Source organism: Triturus cristatus, chromosome 12 (genome assembly GCF_964204655.1).
Source record: "Triturus cristatus chromosome 12, aTriCri1.1, whole genome shotgun sequence".
In the NCBI taxonomy this organism is placed as follows: Eukaryota; Metazoa; Chordata; class Amphibia; order Caudata; family Salamandridae; genus Triturus; species Triturus cristatus.
The window spans coordinates 95,233,969-95,256,728 of NC_140595.1; the positions used below are offsets into that span (position 1 = coordinate 95,233,969).

The 22,760-nt window shown below is 43.7% G+C and overlaps 1 protein-coding gene across 1 annotated transcript in view; it reads left to right on the forward strand.

The window, feature by feature from the left end:
• Window positions 1-2,501: 2,501 nt before the first annotated feature.
• The window catches only part of MINDY1 (MINDY lysine 48 deubiquitinase 1), a 78,590-nt gene continuing 58,331 nt past the window's right edge, over window positions 2,502-22,760 (forward strand). The window contains exon 1 of the mRNA XM_085639725.1: window positions 2,502-2,664. The gene's annotated coding sequence lies outside the window, so the exon portion shown is untranslated. The remainder of the gene's footprint in view (window positions 2,665-22,760) is intronic.

Genomic DNA, 22,760 nt, shown 5'->3' on the forward strand with positions numbered 1-22,760 from the left:
TTGCTCAAACATTTCAATGACTGGTCTCTTTTTTTGTTATTTGGGGGTTACTATGAAAATCAATGGGTTCAGTTGTTGCTTTGATCATCTTTGTTCTGCTTTCGACCTGGAGGATCAAAATCCACTATGGTTCACGCTCCAAGGTTTCAAGATCCCTGGAGAGCTTCTGTATGTTTTCCAGAAGCTCCACACACAAAATTGGGTCCATGTCGATCTCAATGGTCGCAGCATTTGGTTTGATTGAAAGTGGCCTGAGGCGGGGCTTTGTTTTTGTCCCCTTCCTCTTTAGCTTCTGTCTAGCCATCTTTCTAACTACATATGAGAATTGAACTCATTTTCCCCTAAAATTGTCACTGCTCATATTCCTTGTCTTATGTATACCAATGATTTGGTACTATTGGACTATACCCCGGGGATTATATTGTTCTCTAAAATGGCTGAACGTAAACCATAAAATGTTTCAAAGACCAGAAACCCTGATTTTGTCTGCAATTCCAACAAAATACCAATGGTTCCCCATAATTCGCCTTTAGAGCAGGTAAAACGCAAAAAGTGTCTAATATGCTCCATGATCTAGGCTCTAAGGTTGGATGGTGATTTTACAGATTGGAACTTGCTTCCCACAGCCTACACTTAGCCCTTTTTTAACTTTTTAAATATCGGTCGAATGGAAGACAAGCTATCTGTAATAACGTGGAGAGCCGTAATTGCAGTCTCCGATAGACTTTGTAATAATATAAGGTTTATGATGTGCCATTAGTATTTTTTAGATTGATTAACTGTTGTCTGTGGCCAAGATTAAGAGATTGCTAAAGAAAAAGACATTTCAAATTAGCAGCAGACAAGATAGACAGTATTTGTCCTGTAAACATCGGTGGGAGATTTCCATCACTGGATCAGAGCAGAGGGTCAGGAATTTCGGAAAGCATCAAAGGGAAACTATGTTGAGAATTAGGATTGGTCTTGACCGCATATGGCGATATCAGGATTTTAGAGAAGGATTATAGGACTGTGTTTATGTCATCTGAGAATGTCAGATGTGAACTGAATCCAGCAATAGCCCAAGACAAGGATCTAGATAAGGCCTAGTAGTGCTGGCAGGCAAGGATAATTGGAAAAAGGGAGCCATGCTTGCCATAAGTAGCTGTGGGTGGCCAAATGGACACTAAGTATAGAAGCACTACAGTAATGTGAAAACAATAGAAAGCTATAATATATTCCTGCTGTACAAATTAGTTAACCCTCTGTACGATGGTCACTGTTACTTATTTAAAATGTGGCTGACAAATAACACGTTGGAAGAGAATTGTGACGTGCTCTTTGTTTCCTTGGGTGAAATCAAAGGAGTATCTCTTTGTCTACTATGTTGGGAAATAAGGTCCAATCAAGAAGGATCATCTTGAGCTTGAACCAATCAGCAATTGACATAATTGTGTCTGCATTCACAGGAGGACCACAATAAACATAAATAAGAGGTATAACTGGAGCTTGAATGGATACAAGATAGCCATACGCCAGTGAAGACCTGGTGCAGCTTTGGTCTCCGAAATCGTTCTTTGTGGTCAGAGAGGAAGGCAGGCCAAATAACCAGGGGGATGGCTCTGTGGCAATGGCAGCGCACTATTGGGGCTTGATGTCGCTCCGGAGTCCCACATTGAATCCAAGGAAGCCCGTCCATGTGGCTGACAAAATAACGGAGGGTGCCTTAGTGTGGATGAGGAACACCATGATTCACGTCAGTGAGACACTTTGAATGTTTGAGTTTCCAATGCCACTGTGTTTTCTGATTCCAGGGTAAACTCCTATTCGTGGAGATGGTGGTGCACGAGGGCAGGATGCAGGGCAAAGGAGTCAGCTTGATTGAAAATTCCTCCCAAGAAAACAAGCAGGATCCTATAAAAGGCAAGGGTGTTTTTTTTTTTTGCTCCAAGACCCTTCACCGCTAAAGAACCCTGAGATGGCGGCGACTGTGACCAGGCTCAAGATGAGTACACCTTATAAAAGCGACAATTCCAAGAGACCTAAAGAGCTCCATGAGGCACATTGAAAAGAAGTTGTTGTTTATGCGGGGGCGCTTGAGTTTAAGGTGTGAGTGTCGGGTATCAAACATCATATTGGGATATATGACACGAGGTACTGTGGATCCAAAGGCCGTTCAGGAACACACTGAAGCTGCCCAAATGTCTTGGAGGAATGTGCAGATGCATAAATTAGCCATTGGGAGTCAAAGGTACAGCACCTTGAAAATAAGGATAGAGTCATGAAAATATGCATATTATGGTTGCTGGCTTTGGATATTGCACCCAAGAGGTCCAGTATTTGTTTCGGAGTTTCAATATTCCGCGCTGACGCCTCCTCCGCGGCAGGGGGCTCCCGAGAGCCAGAGTACCATCCTCCGTTCAGACCTTTTCTCGTGGTTACGATCCCTCCAGGCCGATAGAGGGCGCTGGTCAGAGGCAGCCTCGGTCCGTGCTTCCACCCAGTCCTCGCTCTTGGCGCTCGTACTCGTCGTTCAGTTGAAAAAAGGAAAACAACCAAGTAGTAACCATAGCGGAGACCGGAGAGGGCCGTGTGGGTGTGACATCCCGGGCCGGGGCCCCGACGGGACACCACGGAAGCAAGGAGCCCCCGGCACCGAGGGCAGCGAGCCAGCCGGCGCTAGAGGTTAGTATCGCCCTTGGGACAGGAGGGTCAATAACTATCCGTATGGGAGGATATAAACGCTTCCTGGGATCGAGGCCTGATAAACAGGACAGCAGGGTAAGTGATTCACGTAAAAGGAGTGAAATTCCTCCAGGGACCGAGTGTGTCTGCCACGTCGTGAGGATACTCCGTTTCCTGCCCGTGGTATCAACTGATAATCTGTTGCATTCTGGGTTTTGTAGTCTTAGTCTGCTGCCATTGAGGCCGTCCAGTTGATAAAGATGATAGCTATTCGTATGAAAAAGCTGTGAATCCAGGGAGCGCTGGAGCAAACCGATGTGCATTAAGTTCATTACACCCCACCCATCGACGTTAAGCTATTTAAACCCGTTCCAGATGCCGTTCTCATATAGGGGGAAGTAAATAAACTCACTTTTAGGAAGGTAAGGTAAATAAGGTTGCTCTTTTGGATTTATTTCCATCTTTCTAATTAGGATTACATATGACTCGAGGACGCCCCGAGTCCATTCCAATTATTTCATTTATCATACCTCTGCATTGTGTTTAGTAAGCTTAAACCTAATGGACTATTGCACCGGATTCTGAGAACTTTTTTTTAATGAAACGGAGATTTGAAAAGATGTCCCGCCCCTTAGTCACGCAGCCCCATTGTTTAATGGATTGAAGAGATCACTCGGGTTCAACGAATCTTAGGAGCTAGCCATTGGAATTGTGAGTCAGTTAAGGACCGCTTTAAGTTTCAGGATTGGCAGAAAAGTTACTCGTTATCGAATGGGCATACATGCAAATATTGTGTGGTATAATGTGGCTATTTTATTTTCCCTAATGCTATGTAAATACTTCGATTCTTTCAAAAGAAAGCTATTCATTCAGCTGAGCCTTTTTTAGATTGGTTTTCAACACAAATGTATAACTTTGTCTTGGAAGGAGAGGAACCGCATTCTGTTTGCACTGTTATTTTTACTCCCATACAAAAAAAGCATGTAAACCACGTACATTGTTGTTCACAGCAGAAACAAATGTGTACCTCATTAATTCAGCATATGCCAGTTACCTTCAAACGTTGTCTAAATTCTTGTATTGACCCTCGTTATCAATTAATCAGGGGTTTATAGAGCGCGGCTACTCACCCGTGAGGTTCTCAAGGCGCTGGGGAGGCGGAGGGGCTGCTGATCCGTCGGGGCACTGGGGTTTAGTTGAAGAGCCAGGTCTTGAGATTCTTCCTGAATTGCGTCAGTGATGCGGATTGCCCGAGGTGGAGAGGCAGGGTGTTCCATATCTTGGCTGCGAGGTAGGAGAATGATCTTTCTCCGGCTTTGGACTTGTGGGACGGTGGCCAGGGCCAGTTGGGTGGAGCGAAGGTGTCTGGTGGGTACGTGGAATGAGAGGCAGTGGTTCAGATATTTGGGTCCTGCGTCGTGGATGGCTTTGTAGGCATATGTGAGGAGTTTGAAGGTGATTCTTTTGTTGACTGGGAGCCAGTGGAGTTCTCAAAGGTGTTCTGTGATGTGACTGCGGCCGGTGATGTTGAGGACCAGTCTGGCTGCGGTGTTTTGAACGTTCTGTAGGTTCCTGAGGATTTTCTGGGTGATGGCGGCATATAGTGCGTTCCCGTAGTCGAGACTGCTGGAAATGAGTGTGTGGGTGACTGTCTTTCTGCATTCAGTGGAGGTCCATCTGAATGTCTTTCGAAGCAGACGGAGCGTATGGAAGCATGATGAGGATACAGCGTTGATCTGGAGGTTCATTGTGAGCGAGGAGGCCAGTATGATGCTGAAGTTACGTGCATGGTCTGTGGGGGTCATCCCAAGCTGAGGGGGGTGGGTGCCGAGGGGAGTATTTCGGTCTTGCCCGAGTTGAGTTTGAGGCAACTGTTTTTCATTCAGGTAGCAAAGGCCTTCATCCTGCTGTGGAAGTTGATTCTGATGGTTGTGGGTTCGTTGGTGAGGATCAGCTGGGTGTCGTCTGTGTAGAAGACTATGTTGAGTCTGTGGTTCCTGATTATGACAGCGAGGGGGGCCATGTAGATGTTGAAGAGGGTGGGGCTCAGGGAAGAGCCCTGGGGCACTCCGCAGCTGATCATTGTGGGTTCTGAGAGAAACAGTGGGAGTCTGACTCGCTGTGTTCGACAGGTGAGGAAGTAGTGGATTCAGTCCAGGGCCTTGTTGCAGATGCCGGTGTCGTGGAGTCTCGTGATTGGGGTGCAGAGGGAGACTGTATCGAAGGCTGCTGAGAGGTCCAGCAGGATGAGGGCTGCAGTTTCGCTCGGGTCGAGGAGGGAGCGGACGTCGTCTGTGGCAGCGAGAAGTGCGGTCTCCTGTCTTGTGGTTGCTTTGTAAACGGGATTGGGAGATGGGCAGGATGTGGTTCACTTCAATGAGCTCAGAGAGTTGGGCGTTGATGGCCTTCTTAATGACCTTGTCTGGCAAGGGGAGCAGGAAGATGGGTCTGAAGTTCTTGAGATCTGGCGGGTCTGCAAATAACTTATTTAGCAGTGGGTTAATCTTGGCATGTTTCCAGTCATTAGGGAAGGTGGCGGTCTCGATGGAGCAGTTGATGGTGCGACGAAGCTCAGGGTGTTGGAGGTGGCTGCTCTGTGGAAGATGTGAATCAGGCAAGGGTCCAAAGGTCCTCCGGAGTAGATGCTCTTCATGGTCTTGAGTGTATCGTCTGTGGTGAGCAGGGTCCGGTTAAGCAGGAACTGTTGGGGTGCGTTGTGGCTGGGTGCGATGGCGTCAGGCGTGGTGGGAGGGTCTTTGGTGTCGAAACTATCGTAGGTTGCCTGATCTTGTGGTGGAAGAAGGTGCTGAGTTTGTTGCAGATGTGTTGGAAGGGTGGGATGACTGTGGTCTCACTATTGGGCCTGGCAAACTCAGTGGATGCGAGAGCCTGGGGTGCAATAGTCGACTTGGGCAGCTGCGGGCGTCCATGTTTAATGTGCATCCATGTGAAGCATGGGAATTCTGTACAAGTTGGGACGGCATTGTGTCCCGTGGCAGCTGCGCTTGGAGATACTTAGCGGAGATGCATACTTGATTTTATCATTTGCGGTTTTCGGCCTAACACCAGGACTCATTCACAACATAAACACAATTGAATTTGATTTTCTCCTTAAATATCGGATTGCTTACATCTACTAAATCGGGAATAGATGAGTCTGTCTTGATCATCTGGATGAATCCATGTAGATTGGCCCTATGTCTAGATTATATCTAGCGAACAATCTGTTTGTATACTCTGACATGATTTCATGATCTGAGATGACCTCATTTTCTTCCCCCTCCTACTCCATCTCGAGCCCTGGAATCTTATTCTTAAGTGCCTGGTGAAGGTGTGACCACTATCGCGGTCTTCACCGAAAAGCGCGTTGGTGCAGGTCAAAACAGGAGTATCGGGACTAAACCATCAGATTGAGCTGACTATGTTAATGTATATAATGGTGGACAATTTACTTACTTAGTAAGGCCTATGATCTACATTAAAGAGTTAGAAGACGCCTCTACCCAATATTGACATCTAAACATCTCAAGTGAAGACAGCTCTATCTTTGCTCTGTTACATTGTTCACTAACACAGACCTGGCTGACCAAAAACCACTTAAAACTAAACACCCTCAAAACTGAATTCCCCTCCAATCAACCATCATCCACGAGTGGATGAAGCACCTAACAGCACTTGACGGTCAGCCTCTCATTATCGACTCTGCAAAATCCCTGGGAATAACTCTGGATAATAAGCTAAATATGCAGAAACACATCAGCGCGGCAACTAAAGGAGCACATTTTCAGAGGTACACCCTGAGAAGACTGGAACCCTTCCTACCCACAGACAACTTCAAACAGGCAGTTCAGGCTCTAGTAATCCCCAGAGTGGAGTATGGGAGTGTCGCTCTCTGCGGCCTTCCCAGATCGACTGCCCCACTAAGAGGCTCAATCAACACAGCCGCTAGACTCATCACAGGCTCCAAAAGAAACTGTCACATCTCCCCTGACCTTCGTGTCCTCAGCTGGCTAACTTTTGAGGCCAGAATCCATTTGAAAATCGCCTGTATGACTCGCAAGGCATTGCATCACAAAACCCAGAGATACCCATCGTAGAAATTGGTGCTATCGGGTGGTAACAGAACCACCAGGAGCTCCTTTAATCCTCTACTGAAACCACAACGTTTTACCAAGAAGAAAACATACAACCGAACCTTATCAGGAATGGCTCCCAGGATTTGGAATGCCTTGCCCCAAGAAACGAGACAGAACCCTTCTGCTTAATTTGAAAAAACATAGAAGTTAAATCAATTCTCTTGGCCAAATTCACTTGAACTATTGAAACATCTGTGTGTATATTTGCTAGTCTGTGATAGTTACTACTTCTGTATTTAGCCTAACCTATATTATTTTTATGTATACTTCCGTCACCTATATTTGCCCTGTAAAGCGCTCTGATACCCGCAAGGGTCTTGTTCGTGCTATACAAAACCTTGAAAATAAATTGTTCACACTCCCTTTTATCTTGACTGCGGACTCCAAAGGAGATATATTGTGTGTTTGTGCAGTTTGGATGTGTGTGTAGATATGGATGATGAGATTGAATAAACTGATAGTGGGATGAAGAATACTATTGCTTGTTATTTACTGGGTTGAAGTTTTTCTATGTATTTATTGAAACGGTGTATCAAAATGTATTATGACTTATTTTGTATTAAATGCTCAAAACTTTCCAGATTATTGTTTCTATAATTGAGGTAATTAATATATTTGTGGCTCGTGATATTGAAGATCTGTCCCCTTATTATAGTGAGATAATCTGCGTTCAGTTATCATAGGCTGGGTTGATCATTTTTGCTTTTTGATATTATTTACCCCTGGTTCCCTGCCCATATTGTTTTTCAGGGGTCCTCTCTTTGCGTGATTACAGAGCTGGGGTTAGTCCAGGGTTCCGTGAAGAAGGCAATGTTAGGAGAGACTGAGTTGATGAGGTCCCAGATTTCTGTGGCGTGTTTGTGGAGTGAGCGCGTGTTCAGGAGGATGCAGCTGAGCCGGTCGGGTGCGCTGTTGGTCGGCTGGGTGGCGAGCGGAGCTGGAGTGTGGAGATGGGCGAGGGTGCAGCTGCAGTGTCGGCAGGAGGAGGGTCCCTGGGTGTCCTTTGGTGATGCAAGTTGGCAGGCGGCGTGGCGTCCTATGTTGAGGGCGAGCAGGGTGCTGGCTTTGTATCGGTGGACGTGGTGGTGGTGGTGGACGTGGTGGTGGTGGTGGACGTGGTGGTGGTGGACGTGGTGGTGGTGGTGGTGGACGTGGTGGTGGACGTGGTGGTGGTGGTGGACGTGGTGGTGGTGGACGTGGTCATGGTGGTGGTGGTGGCAGTTTTATCTTGCACATCCACCAATACATCTACACTTACTAGGCCCCTCACACCCACGGCACCTAAACGGCAAGGAACAAAAGATCTCCAGTAAAGAGCCCCTTTATGGGTGCCCGTCGGGTATTGCAGCACCAACCCGACGAGGAGCAGGCCCATATGATGAAGCATGACACCTAGCTTGCTGGGTGTGTGAGGGCCCTAGTTCCGAAAGGAGGAATTCCCTCCTCCTTGGATGACAACCCATCAACGTGATATCACAAACTCTTACTGTGTTCTGTGACCCATTGAGGAACTTCATACTAATTTCTTGTACCCTAAAAAAGATGCAATATATTTTAGATTTCTCTAAGCTTTGTGAGCCACACTCCAAATAACTGCTGTTACCAGTAGCGTTTGTGAGGTAAATATTAATTCACAGAATTTTTGTGATAATGAGACCAAAGTCTAAATGACAAAAAATAATCAGTCTGTCAGCCCTCTAGATATATATTGTCTTTGTCTCCAGGTAAAATCCCATCCCCAAGCACCTATTCAGTTTTTGCTTTGCTTAATATGGGCAAAATTGCCATCTTGTTAAGTGCCTGATACAGAAGTAATCAGATGAAAGGTGTCCAGTTAGCGCTTGCAAAGTGTGACTTGGCTCCCTGATCCTAGTAAGCTTTCTAACTTTGGACCCATGTCAGCTGAAATATTTTTTTATTGTTGAAATTGGTAAATTACTCATCAGATGGAAGATTATGTGGCAAAAGCAGCAAATTCATATTTACTTGGAAAAAACATAATTATCAACTGTTGCGTTTTCCAATGACAGTACAGTGTGGCAGAAAAAAACTTTAGGGTATATAAAGCTGCAGATCAAAACCAGTGACTAGTCAGTAGACACCATGGACTCCTGTGAACATTATTTACATGGGTCGCCCAATGAAGCAAGTACATTGAAAGCGGCCTATAGTTAAGGAAGTTTGACTATAATTTATTGGCAGACTCTAAACTACGTCGGCTCTGCCATGAACAGAGGTCCATTCTAAAATAAGGTGCTTAACAAATTAATTTTTTTCAAGTGAACCGCAAAGTCACTCTGAAATTATTGCTATCACATGAATAGGATTGAGAAGTGGAAATACGGCCACTTAGCGCGTGGACTTTTAAAATGTAATTGCCCTTACACCAATGGAAATTGGTCTACGAAGGTAATTGCTTGTGAGCATTGGTTTTTACCATTGTTTGTATCGATTCTATGGAGCACTTTTGCTTAAAGAAATATTAACCCTCAAAATTAAGTGTGCCAATTTGATTTTAAGTGCAGCGTACTGCAAAGATTACGTGTTCAGGGCTCGAAAAATCAAAAAAGTGTTACTAGACATGCAGGTCTGGTAACTTAAAAAATCTACTCGACCTAACTGTAATGAACTTGACCTCTGTGAGCAAATGTGACAAGTTAACAAGATTTAAAGGCATTTTTATTGCTCATTCACTTTGTGAGCAATAAAGAGGCCTTTAAATTTTGCTATCTTGTCACATTTGCTCTGCTTTCAGAGACAGAGGTCAAAAGTAAGTTTGTCTTCTACTCGCCAGAAAGGGCGAGTAGGACCTAAAAATAGCTCGCCCTAATATAATCCGGCTCGCAAATGCTCGCCGGCGGGTGGATTTTTCGAGCCCTGGTGTTTTATTGTAAGATGGAGCTGGATTTGTAAAGTTAAAAACACATTACTCTGGTCTGTCAACTACTGGCTGATACAATGCAGTAGTTCATATAACTGCCGAAGTGTTTTTAATAAATAATTCATAAAGCATGGTATGCCCCATGACTGTGCGGTGAAACAAGGTGTGTGTGTTTCAGGAAAACAATGTGGTGGGAGGAAAATGGAGAGCTTCTCGTCAGAAGTCAATATGCACATAGTAAAATGCAAAGGATTCCCCATCCCAAACAAATACTTGCAACGGATACTAGAACGGGTCACTTATTTACATGTTGAGCTCACGCCACTGAAGGAGGCAGTAGGTCGGGGGTAGAGTCAGTTGCATACCTGTTCACCTGACTGACAGACACATTTATAAGGGAAGAAAAGACTGTCACTTGTGGCGTTTGTGGGACTTACTCCGCCCCAGTCTAATAGGCCCTAGCGAGGCTTTCTGGCGACTTCTCAGTTGTTCTTTACGCCAGTCTGACTTTGTTTCTCTTGATAGCGTGCTTGCTATGGTACGTGAGCTGAGCCGGGGATCTTCCCAGCCAAGATGGACATTGTGGGTTGTAGAGCAGTATCTTCCTCTTGTAACCGGTACAGTCATCGCAAACCACATTTATTGCACAACACAAGAATGTCGAGTTATGCAATGTAACCTGATCTGTCACTTTGTTTTGGCTCATTAACCTATGGTGGGTGTAAACTGAGTAGGCAGCCAATAAGTTAATTTAATCTGCGGTCTGCTTCCAGCTAGGAGAGTAGAGCCAATGGATGCTTAGGGGGTCCTGCCAAGGTGGTCTGAGCAGTCGACTCTCTCTGAATTGCTCAGTAAATGACCAGGCCCTGCCAGTGGCTTTCCTCATTTAAATTTGAGCAAACCTCTGAGCGGGTCATCAAAGCTCCCTCACCCCACTCCCATCCGAGTGGTTGGCAGACATTTTTGCAAAGCTTTTTATTTAAATACTACATCATTGTTTCCATAGATTGATGTGTTCATTATTGAGCCCATGAAATTCTATAAATCATCATCATGGTGGATAGTTTTTTTTCCTTTTGATTTATTTAGTACTAACCCCAGAGGACCTTTCTGAGTGCACATTGCATTAAGTCAAATGCAATTTTTGAACTGTGCTCACTCCGGTTAATGTATTTCCTGTCTTGAATAATATATGTGTTTGTTTCTGTAGTACATACCGTTGCGCTGCGTTCTCAGCAAGTATTTAAAGCTTTCATTTGGGATCTAAAACTCTCAGCCCAAATGTTCATTCTTTCATTAGATCCCACATTCCACAAAGTCTTAAGTTTAGTTTTTTTCAGAACGACCATTGTAAAAGCCCCAATTATGGATGGCTGTGAGAACTCCTGGACTGAGAGATAATACTGCAATTCAGTCTTCCAAATGTGAGTTGTGACAACTAAATCTGAAAAGCATTGTGGACTGAGAGATACAGCGTTACTGTTGTAAGTTCCCCTGGAGTACAACATGTTTGATTCTTTTTGTGGACAGTGCGTTCAAACCAGTAAAACAGAGCAACATGTCAGCCTAAGTGGCTTGGAATTAGGATCATAAACAGTAAATGCTTCAGAGGCATTACAAGCTTTTCGTCTATTTTCTAGGCAGTCAAGCCTGTTGCCTGTGATCTGTGTGTTTTCACACAGTGGAGCCTAAAACAGTTTACATATGTCAAATGAAATTGAAATGTATTGGAGCATGGGTGCAAGTGGCACAACAACATCTAAAATGTTTGAGCAAAAAAAGAGAAGCGGGGGAGGGTGTGGGGGCACTACCGGAGTCATCTTGGTGTCCATGCTAAGTTTCAGGTCTCTAGATTTTTTGGCCTTTGATGTATGTGTGCACAAGCACACTTTCTCTGCCTTACTCCTTCTCGAAACATTTTGCACCTGTACATTTTTCAGCCTAACTAAAGCTTATTTTTTATCACTAGGAAACAGTGTTGCGAGTGCAAAATATATGCACTATCACCTCATGGGTACGGTTTTTAGATATTTAACCATCTCCTTGCATCAGTCAGTGCTGTAGTGGAGTTTAGGAGTTGTGGCTTAATACAAAACATTTTCACATGACTGAAGCTGTGCTATCAGTCCGTTAAGGATCTTGCTGTGTGGAAAATGAAAAATCCATGTTGGCCACGTGTCTTTCCTCTATATACTATGTAGGATTCCACATAGGAACTTGAAGAAAACTATGTTACTCTCACGCCATTCTTCTCAACCCTGAAGCTTTGTGTTTTCTCTGAAAAATGTATTTCCAACCACAGAGATAAATCTGAGCGGTCACTCTGTGATGGCACCTTATTCATACACAGCTTCTAGAAATTGTTGCTGGGTGGTTCAAGCCGAGCCCTAGTTCAGCTGCTAATTGTAATTGTTCTCTTTTGGGTTTTCGATATCCACATGCATATCAAACATTGCACCACCAGACCTCTTATTAAAAGATTCTCTAGTTCGAGAGTACATACTTCCAAATTCCATCTCAAATATTCTTGCCAATCAGCAAACATTGCTTCCACCAGAGGGCCTATATCTTCATGTTTGGACATTGTTCCATCAGTTGCCCCATATTTTCTTATGCTTTCAATTTACACTGCGGGCCTTCTAGACCAACTCCTCCACCTTAGCGCAGAAGTCCATGCCTCTTGCCCATTCCTTCAAAGTAGGGGCCTCTGCATCCCCCCCCAATGTCATGCCACACCTTTCTTTGCCACCAGGAATCCTATGGTTTCAAACAGTCTGGTCCAGCGAGGACCCTCAGGCACTCTTTAATCAGTTCCAGTATTGCTATTCGAGGATCGACCAGGACCACCCTGCCAATCACCTCCCCCGGAACGCAACATACGGATTTCCAGTAACGCTGTGTAATCGGACATGACCAAAATCACATGAAAGAAATCTCCCTCTGCATCCTGACATCCAGTACAGCTCTGCGTTTGTGTTTTCCCCATTGCCAAAGGTGTTTTGGAGCAGTGTAATACCTGTGCAGATATTTAAACAGTATAAGGCGCACCCTTGAGGACACCACCAAGCACCGCGGGCCATCATCGCTTCCCTCCCGCCCACATTGTCCAGTCTCTGCACATCTTGTTCCCATCTCTGACGGATTTGCTTGAGGGGCGTCAGGGGCATTGTGCAGCAGAGATTAGTAAATCTGAGAAATTCCTTTCTTCTCAAATTTTATGATATTAACATCTCCCTAGAGGAGAGGTTATCTGAATTTCATCTAGTTTTTCCCCATAGACCTCCAAGTCATGATGTAGTTGACAGTAGCGATAAAACTGTGAGCCGTGTAGGCGCCCCACCTGTGAGTCTTGGACCATGCGGAGTGGCTACTGTTGCATCGTCTTGACACCTGATAAACTTTAACGCGGCGTTCCAAAATATAAGGGCTATCATAGTAACATCGGGGAGGGAATTGGGAGTTTTACCCCTGTACAGCACATGGAGCAGTTCATTGTGTTCTATCTAGGGTAGCTCCAACCTCAGCCGGTCATAATGCAACCAGTCATTAATAGGAATCGGTTGTGCTGTCCAATAGTAAAGTTGTACATCCGCCCAACCCAGGCCAGCCTCGAACGGAGAAGTTATATAAAAAGGTGGCTATGTCTCTTGTTGATGTCCAGAAAGGACGTAATCAATATTTTAAGAGACGAACTGGATCTGACCACCTTATTGAATATCTGCTTTTTATTTTTGCAGAAAAAAAGGACCAATCCAGACCTAGTTTCACTGGTCCTGGCTTACATTTGCCAAAGTTTCAACAATAATGTACATCTTAGTCTCTTGTTTATCTGTACATAAAAAGATACACACGAATCAAAAACATGAAAAAAGGATTGTGGATAAAACTAAATTAAATTTAAACTGAAAATGTCAAAAATGCAAAACATCAATAATACTTTACATTGTTACACTAAATACAGAAGTGACATGAAATCACAAATCTTCTGCTATGTTACACCAACTTTTCGTCAAACCAACTGTAATAGGAACTCCTCAATATAATGTATTTACTTATTTTCGTAGAGTTCCTATGGCCATGGGGTGATTGCTCTGAGCATTATGGGATTTGTCGTTCTTAGGAATCTCTATAATGCCACTCTGGCTAGGTTCACCACCCTCAGGAAAAGAAAAAATGCTGACGCGTTTCAGATCCCGGTAATTTTTAAAGGGATCGTTTTCAGGGCTGATGACGTGATGTAATCTACAAATTAAAATATTATGGTTAATTATAATTAGTCTTTTGATTCTTCTTTCTACAATATCTTGTCTCTAATTTTAAATTGATTATTTTTTTTGTTTACCTTTACAATTTGTTCAAGTTTGGAAGGCTCTGAATTTTAGTAGAGGTGATTTTAAGTCTAGAAAAAGATGGATTTGAAAAGACAAGTTAGAATGGTTTATGAAGAACTGTGGAAATTTCAACTGTAAGTTTGATTGATAACCACTGCTCATTTGATTTTGCTTGGAGCCGCATGGATTTATGACTTCATTTTTCTAATGGTAGACTGGAGAGGGCAGTGGCTTGCTTTATATTTCTTCAGCACCTTTGAAAAGCAGGAGCAGAAGTGGAAGAACTCTTTTTGATTATTATTAATCTAAATAAGAAATCTAAGTTATTTTACTGTGCATTTGGAAGCATACTGTCTTGTGTGTAAAAACGTGCCAAACTTATTGTGGGACGTTGCTTTTCTTGATGGGATTTTAACGATAAATCTGGAAAAAAATGCGAACATTTAATTCTTTTAAAGAAGAATTGTGCTTTTTTTTGATTTTTTTTGGAAGCCGGAATTGCAATTACCTACAGCCAACACTCACTTAATTTTCGCTTGATGTCCTAGTTACCATTCCGATTTTGCTGAGAAACCGATTATTTGATAGTTTTCTGTGAACAAGACGGAATTAAAATTTGAATCACTGAGCTGTGCTATTAAAAATTGCAATGTTTGGTAATGCCGTGGTTAACTTACTTTGCTTCGGCGCTTCTGCGACTTTGTTACTAGTTAAAGCATTCGGACTGTCTGGGTTTATCTTTTTTTTCTTGGCGTCAGATGAAGTGACGGCTTACCTGTTTGAACTTTAGCCACGCGTCTCTCTAGTTCTGCAAAAATAAAAAGCAGATATTCAATAAGGTGGTCAGATCTAGTTTGTCTCTTAAAATCATATGGAGAAGTGGCACTTTACGAATGAAACCCGTGGGATCACCCCTGCCTACAGAAAACCAGACCCCTCCGACTGTATCTCCATAAAAAAATTGCGGTGACAGTATGTGCGGGTAGTATTCAGCTGCTAATTCAAGTCGGAGGTTGAGTTTATTCGGATCTTCAGCTTACGTTCCGGTCTACGAGAATTGAAAACAGAAACCCTTGAGCGCCACAAAACAATAGTCCAAATCATGGTTTATATTGATGCTTGTTTATTCTGTTACTTTTCCGTTCAAGCCAACATGTGTTTGGTCTTATAACAGACTTTCTCTGGGCTAGAAATCATATAATACATCAATTAATCATCAAATATAGATCAGGCAATTCTTCATATAAAATCAGTATATGCCCATTATTTAAAGTGCACCGCTTCCATAGATTTAATGGTGCAGAGAAATAATCCAATATTACCAAAGTCAAAGAATAAAGTTAAAAGCCCCAAAACAATCCATAGTTATCACCCGTGACTAGGACCCATCAATACCTGTGTGCAAGAGCTTCATCAGAGAGATACAAGTGACATGTCTGTGAGTGAGTTGCAGGAACCTTGTCACTGAGGATAAGTTTAAATGCTCACCAAATACTTAAAATCAATCCTCTCTGTGTAAACCAAATGCTATCAAAATATATATATATATCGGAAAACAGGATCCCAGAAAATCGGAGGCCCATCAGAAGACTGCGAAATACAAATCCAAACCAGTTAGGCAACTCCTACAAGACCACCAAACCTTTGCATAATATAATCAGTAAAAAAGAGTAAATAAATCAAGACTTCATTATATTCAAACAAGTTAACACTTCCTAGAAAGCAATACAAGTCCCAGCCGGTAAGGTCAAGCCCTGCATTAATATTAAGTAATGGGCCATAGCCTCAAGAAATCAAATGTATGTCCCCGTAAACCGCAGTAATCTACAGTAGCATAAGGGGCTTAGGACCATAGAGCCACAGCCCTAGCCAAAAGTATTACAGGATACTGTGCAGAGTAGTGCCTCTTTAAGATGAACAAAAATCACCATACCGTCCATCCCTCTCACATCAATATGTCAAATTGCTAAAAATAAATGTCCAGATATTATCCAAAAACTAGGGAATTGCATGTTACATAGCCTCTCCATAATTCGTTATGATGTCCGTAGGGCCACAAGTGCTGGTGCACTACACAGGTGCCATCTTGGAACCATATATAAATGCTCAAAATAAAGAAAGGACTGTCTCAAAGTTCAGATCTATTCCTCGTCTAAAACAAGTCCAATGCATCAAAAAGGGACCACCATTTTGCGGTGTACAAGTCCTAACCATATATAATACCCCTGCCACTCAAGGGTGTCAGTTTTCAGTTCTTGAATATTTTCTGTTGGGTGTGATGGTCACTCCAACCCCCTGGGGGCACCTGGCAACTAAATGAAGATTAAATATTATGTTATTACACTGTTAATGGAGATGTGCACATGCAGATCAGTTTCCAAGCCATCACAATTGCCATGTAATTTTGCTATCTAGGTAACGTTGTTTAAGTAGGCCTATTGTCCTACTTGAAAAAGCCACTGAACAATAAATGGAAACATGTGTTTCCCAGAGGTAGCCTGATTTCATAATAAGGTTCCAGAGAATGTAATTCTGTTGGCCTGACAGATTTTGGCTACCATCTCTCTTGAGTTAGTTTTATCATATGATTCTAAAGCCAAGCCAAGACTGGTTGATTTTTGAGCTGAGAATTGTGAAACAAAATCTCTGAATATTTTCTTAAAAAGAAGCTCGTACCAGCCTCTGGCCATGGCTATTCCATTGTGAGTTGCTTGATCGGTATCAAATTGATGCTCCAGTTAGTAGCTCTGTACGGCATTGCGAATCTCCTCTTGTTCAATAGTGATAGTCTTTCTGATGAATGCCCACTATTGTACACCAACATAAGTATGGAGTTCTATGATTGCAGGATGTTTGTTAATACAAACTGATCAACATGAGTAAGACAAATATCTGACACACTGGTTGTAAGTCCTGCAGTCTGTCAATTTGAGTTCAAGACCATTAAGTGGGACATCTGGGAGTGATTCTAGTACAATGCACCTCACTTTCTGAATGTGCCTGCCTTCTGTCCGAATCATATGACATTACAGTTGCAAACCTCATTACTTGCTTTGGTTGTCTGCTTCTTAACACTCTGGCACAAGTCACCTGGCTGAGAGTCTGCCGATAGCCCTGCTGCTGAGAGGTAATTAGAGGGCTGGAGTGTTGCACAGGGAAGAGACGATAACTAGGAAATCTGTACAGATTCCTTCTCAACCGATATGTTGTTTTGTCATTTATGTTGCTTGTCCTGTCAGGCGCTGTACTCAGAACCTGTCCATTGTATGGGTCAACAATTTGGGCCCTAAATAGATTATATAATGACAGGTGACCCCTTTTGTCAGTGGCACATCAAACTTTCATTCACTCGTACTGTAAATAAACTTTTTTGAAGCTGTTATTTCTTCCAGTCTGCAGAACCACTATCTGTGAAATGTTTCTTTACAAACTTGTGGGTGTATGAACTATGGGCCAGATATCACAGTCTGTACCTGGAGGTTGTGACAGGAAATTTCCTGTAGATGAAGCTTTTAATCTAATTTTCATAGGGGGGTGTTGATTGTGCAGCTCAGTGCACCAAGCAGGGTTGCACCATGCAGTTTTTTGTTTCCGTCTTTTTAATTGTTTTTGTTATTTTCAAGTAAGAATTCTTTTAGTTACTCTGGAAAAGCAAATATAATGATTTAGCATAATGTCGTTTTACACATCCCTTCTTGTTATTCTATAAGAGAAAGGATGTTTGCAAGTCCTGGTCTCGCTGTGGAAGCTGGTAGAGGGTTCACTTTAAAAGACCTCATTCAACCCCATTGAATCTATACAGCGTATGCCTCAACTGCTAGTGCTCAAAGCTTTGATTCCGGTTAAGCATTTGGTGAGCTTTGACCTATGTGTTCTTTTATTGTTAGATGTGCTGCCCATTTTTGTCCTCTTATTGAACTGTACTACCCTCAATGGGTGTCACTTCTGCGTGTGGATTTCTATATGTTTTTGCACTAGGACAGGAACGGGCACTCTACCTGATCCGCGAGGGCACACACTTTAAGGAATTGCCTTATATCAACAACTTAAAGTGCCTCTCTTCTAGATTGTGGGCCCACCGAAAAAATCTATCCTGTGCATCTGAATGAAATGCAAACCGTACTGCTGTGTGCCATACTTCTATTTTGTTCATGCTAGTCTCTTTCGAAGCAGGGTGATGTAATGTAAAACGTGACCACCGCTCTGACAGTGGGGTTCATTCTTCAGCGGGAAAACCTATCTATTCATTGGCACTGTTTCCTTCTAGACTCCTACTCAGTTTGCTCAATAGCACAGGTGAAGCAATCTGTGTCCCTGCCCCCCTAATTCTGCACCATAACTTGTCAGGCAGAGACTAAGTGTTTTCACTTCCGTTAGTGAGGCACGGAAAGTGAAGAATGCTCATTAGCTGCACCCTTAAAGTATCTCTTCAGAGAATATGTTAATGCAGTTTTATGTTACCTTTTACGGTGCCAGACTCCTTGTAAGTCCCTAGTAAATGGTACCCCTGGTGCCTAGGGCAAGGAGGCAAAAGAGGGTCTCTAAGGGCTGCTGCATGTATTAGGCCACCCCAAGAGACCCCTCGGCACCAACATACAAACTGCCACTGAAGCCTGCTTGCCATGGTGCAGAGAAATGTGAAGACTCGACATGGCACACCCCCTGTGTGCCATGCCTGCAGACACTGCATGCAGTATAGGTAAGTCACCCCTACAGCAGGCTTACAGACCTAAGGCAGGGTGCTCCATACTACATGTGTGGGTATATCTGCATGAGCATTTATGCCCTTATGATTAAGTCGATTCTTAGATATTGCAAGTGCACACGGAAGCCATTTTTGAGTACATGTGCTGGACACTGGTTGTTACGAGTACCCCAGCTTCATGATGACTTCTCTGAAACTAGAGATGTTTGGTATCAAACTTATTGTAATAATAGGCCCACACTGATTCCAGTGATGGAGGTATTAATACATGCACCCAGAGGGTATTTAAGGTTTTATATAGCGCTAGCTAGATCCTGAGGTATCAGAGCGCTTTACAGAGTCGAGAACAAGGCAATAATAAGTCACTGAGCATATTACGTGCAATAATCCTAGGTTCAAGTAAACATAAAAAAAATCTTTATAACAATCTTTTATTGATTTTCTAAACATTACAACTTCGTGCATACGCATTAGACAGTAATATAAGTTCGGCAGTATGTCTCAGATGTATTCTAAAGGTCGGAGTATATAACCAATAATGTTGTTGGGACATCTACTTCATGTATGTATTGAATAACGTACACATTCCCGTGTAATACACCGGCTAGCGGGTCAGTCCTGTTTACAACTTTAAAAAGTATGTACATTGCACTATAAGACACAACCCTTACCAGTCAAGTAAACCTAACCTATTAACAAGGGAAGTCTAGTTAGGCAGGGTGAGAGGAGCACACCAAAATATATACACTGAAAAAAAAAATGCTTGGCCATAAGGGTGGAATTGCTGAATTGAAGTCCATTCGAACATTGACATCAAAGAACAGTAGGGGCAAACACAAAGAAAGAAACACTGCCAAGTGATCAGCGTAGTTACAAATGAACTGGAGAGCCTATTTGAACCAAGTTGTTTGTTCAAGAGTTCCAGTATTTGTTGAGGAGATGGCGTTTCAAGTCTCATTTGAAGCCCGGGAAGGAGGGGTTGCATCGTAGGTCCCTCAGGAGGGAGTTCCAAATGCTGGGCGCATTACCTGAAAAAGAGAGAGTCTGGGTAGTTTTCCTTTTTAATTTAGGAGGGACGAGAAGAAGAGCGGTGGAGTTTCTCAAAGGTCTGGTTCTTCCAGCTTTTGTGAGTTTGTTATCTAGGGAGTGTGCGTGAAGTGCTTTGTGGGTGATGCAGTCAGTCTTTTAGATGCATCTCCCTTCTATAGGAAGCCAGTTTAGGGACTTGAGGGCAGGCGTGATGTGTTCGTACCGTTTAATGTCTGTTCTAAGCTGGGCTGCCTTGTTTAGTACTGATCTGAGGGGGGCAAGGTGAGTTTTAGGGGTCCCTGTGAGTATAGCATTCCCGTAGTCGAGTTTGGAGATGTTTTAGTGTGTAAAGCGCTCCTTTGGCTGAGTTTTTGATATGATCATTCATTGACAAATTTTTATCCAGGGTAAAGCCTAGGGATTTAGCAGAGTTGGATAGAGTAAGCGAACAATTTAGGGCTTTCAGGCCGCTGATCCACCCTGAGGTGCCCCCTGAAAACCTATTGACTACCTGTGTACTGGCTGATAGGTGCAGACCAGCCTGCCACCACAGAGAGGTTTCTGACCCCCCCCCCCTCCCCGCAGGTGAGAGTGAAATGCCTGCCCCTGACCCATTTGGCCCCAGGACTGGCTGGGAAATCAGCTAGCCCCTCCCCCCTCCGCTCCCCTCCAGGCTAGTGTCCGCTCTAAGGTGGACTTTCTGAAGTGAACATGGCTTTTAGAATTCCACCATCTCAGTTTTGGTGGAATTAGGCTCTCTGGGTCAGGGTTATACCCACTCTTCACAGGAAGAGGTCATATAGAGGGAGTAGACCCAAAAGGTACGCAGCCCATTGGCTACTACCTGTAATGCCCCTACATTGAGTATTTAGGTGGCAACCTTGACACCAAGAACTTAGATTAAATGGATCAAGAAGAGAGGACCAAGAAGAGGCACGAGAAAAGGGGCAACTGAAGACTGCTGTGGACTTTTGGTGCCAAACCCTGCCTACCTGCAGCCAGTCTTGACTATCGTGACCAGCGACTCTTTCTGCTGCTGACCAGCTTCCAAGAACCCCGGCAGACTGGCAGCCCTTCAGATATTGGCAAGCAGTCTTCTGTGGAGTAGAGGAGCTACTTCCCTGCAGCCCGTAGGCACCAAAACGCAAAGTGCAGTTGACCGAGGTGCCGCTCCCTGACCAGCCAGAGACAGTAGCCTGAGACAGCAGCCCCCCAGGAAGAGAACCCTGTGCTCCTAAAGGTCAGAACTCTTCCCACCCCCCCCCCCCACCTCACCAAGTGGGAGGACACCAGGACCGACCAGAGCTGCTCAGGACCAATACCGGGGGAATAATCCCCTTGCAACAAACAAAGACTGAGTCCAATTTGGACTCGACATACACCCACCTCCTGAGTGACTCAGCTGACCTGATTTTGTACCCTGACCTTTCCACTCTGCACCTGAGCTCCCCTGCATGAGTACCGATGAACCAGCTGTGCCCCCTTGGACCCTGAGACCCGAGCCTCCCGTTGGGGGCTCCCGGACTGGTCCCCAAATCCCTCTCTGCAGCCTATTTCTAGGTGCCCCCTCCCCAATCTTTCCACCAGCATACCGCGCATAACTACCAACCCGACCAGCACCTCTGCAACCATACGCCACAGGGCAGGTAACAAGTAACTGCTGGCGGTACTTTGGACTTAGTCCCCCTATGACCCTTAGACCCGAAGGAGACCCCCTGCCCCCAAAAACAATTGCAAATAACTGTATGCAACATACAACTTTTCTCCCAAAAGGAAGCATTGCTGTGTAAAGACGTGTGATATTGAACCCTTTTACTTACCTGTAAAAATTCATATCTGCAAAAGTACTTACTTGATAACCACGTTCTTGCTATCAAAATGTATAAAAAAATATGGCTACATTTTATAAATTGTTCTTGGATTCATTCTTGAATGTGTGTATCATTTATTGCTTCTGTGAGTATAACAAATCCTTAGCACTACCCTCTGATACTCCTAACTGTTTGTCCACACTAACACAAACAAGAGCATTTGGGATCTCTTTTTGTGATCTCTTTTTGTACCTTTGTAAACCAATTGGGGTTTACCTTGACTCCTTACAGAGTGTACCTTGTTTTGGTCCACTATAAAAGCTAGCTTGCTACATGTAGTAGGTTGCTGATTGTAGGGATATACTCTGACCACTGGAATTGTGCATCTTCGGGGCGTTTTTTACATGTAATACTTCCACAGAATGTGCATAATATGTGTGTTGTATAAGTTACCTTTACTTGCCACATAATTTAGTCAGTCCCGTTGTATAATTTGGGCTTTTTTCACTGCATGTTTACATCAGTTTTTGGGTGTAGAATGCTTTTCACATACAGGAATTTTTGGGAAGATTGTTTTCTCCTGGTATTGGGAGAAGAATGAGAGTGTCTAACTTATCTGACTGAATTTAGAAGCGGACTCTTGGGCTACACTCTGTGTATCTAGTTTTAACCCAGGAGTCTCTTAGACTTGGGGATGCTTTGTCTGCTTTAAAGCTGGAGGTCTGCACTGTGGCAGTATAGTGAAGAATATTTCTCAGTTATTTTTGAACGTGGTGCAGAAAGTGGTTGCTGAAATAAACTGCACAAATGAAAACGTTTTGTATCCGAGCAGAGGACTCGTACCCTGATGTTGATGCACCAGCAACTTTATTCTCATTTGAGTCAATTATGGGAGAAAATACTTCACTGTGCCTCCCAGAATACAAGAGGGTGGAGTGCCGTATGATGGGGTGATTAATGCTTGTTTATTTATTGTTGGTGGACCGTGTGGTAGCTGTTCCAGGTTTAGAATGTAATATAGAATGCCACTTGTGTACTTGGCAGTTGCTTCCTTGCTGTTTTCCCTGCCTGCTTATTCCCTGGAGCTCCAATAAATACATTATATCTGTTCTATTTGTGAGCCTCTCAAGTCATCTGGTGCCCGCTGAAATCTTATGGTCTGCAAAATGTGGGGACCCTGAGGACGAACCTCCAGAGCCCCTC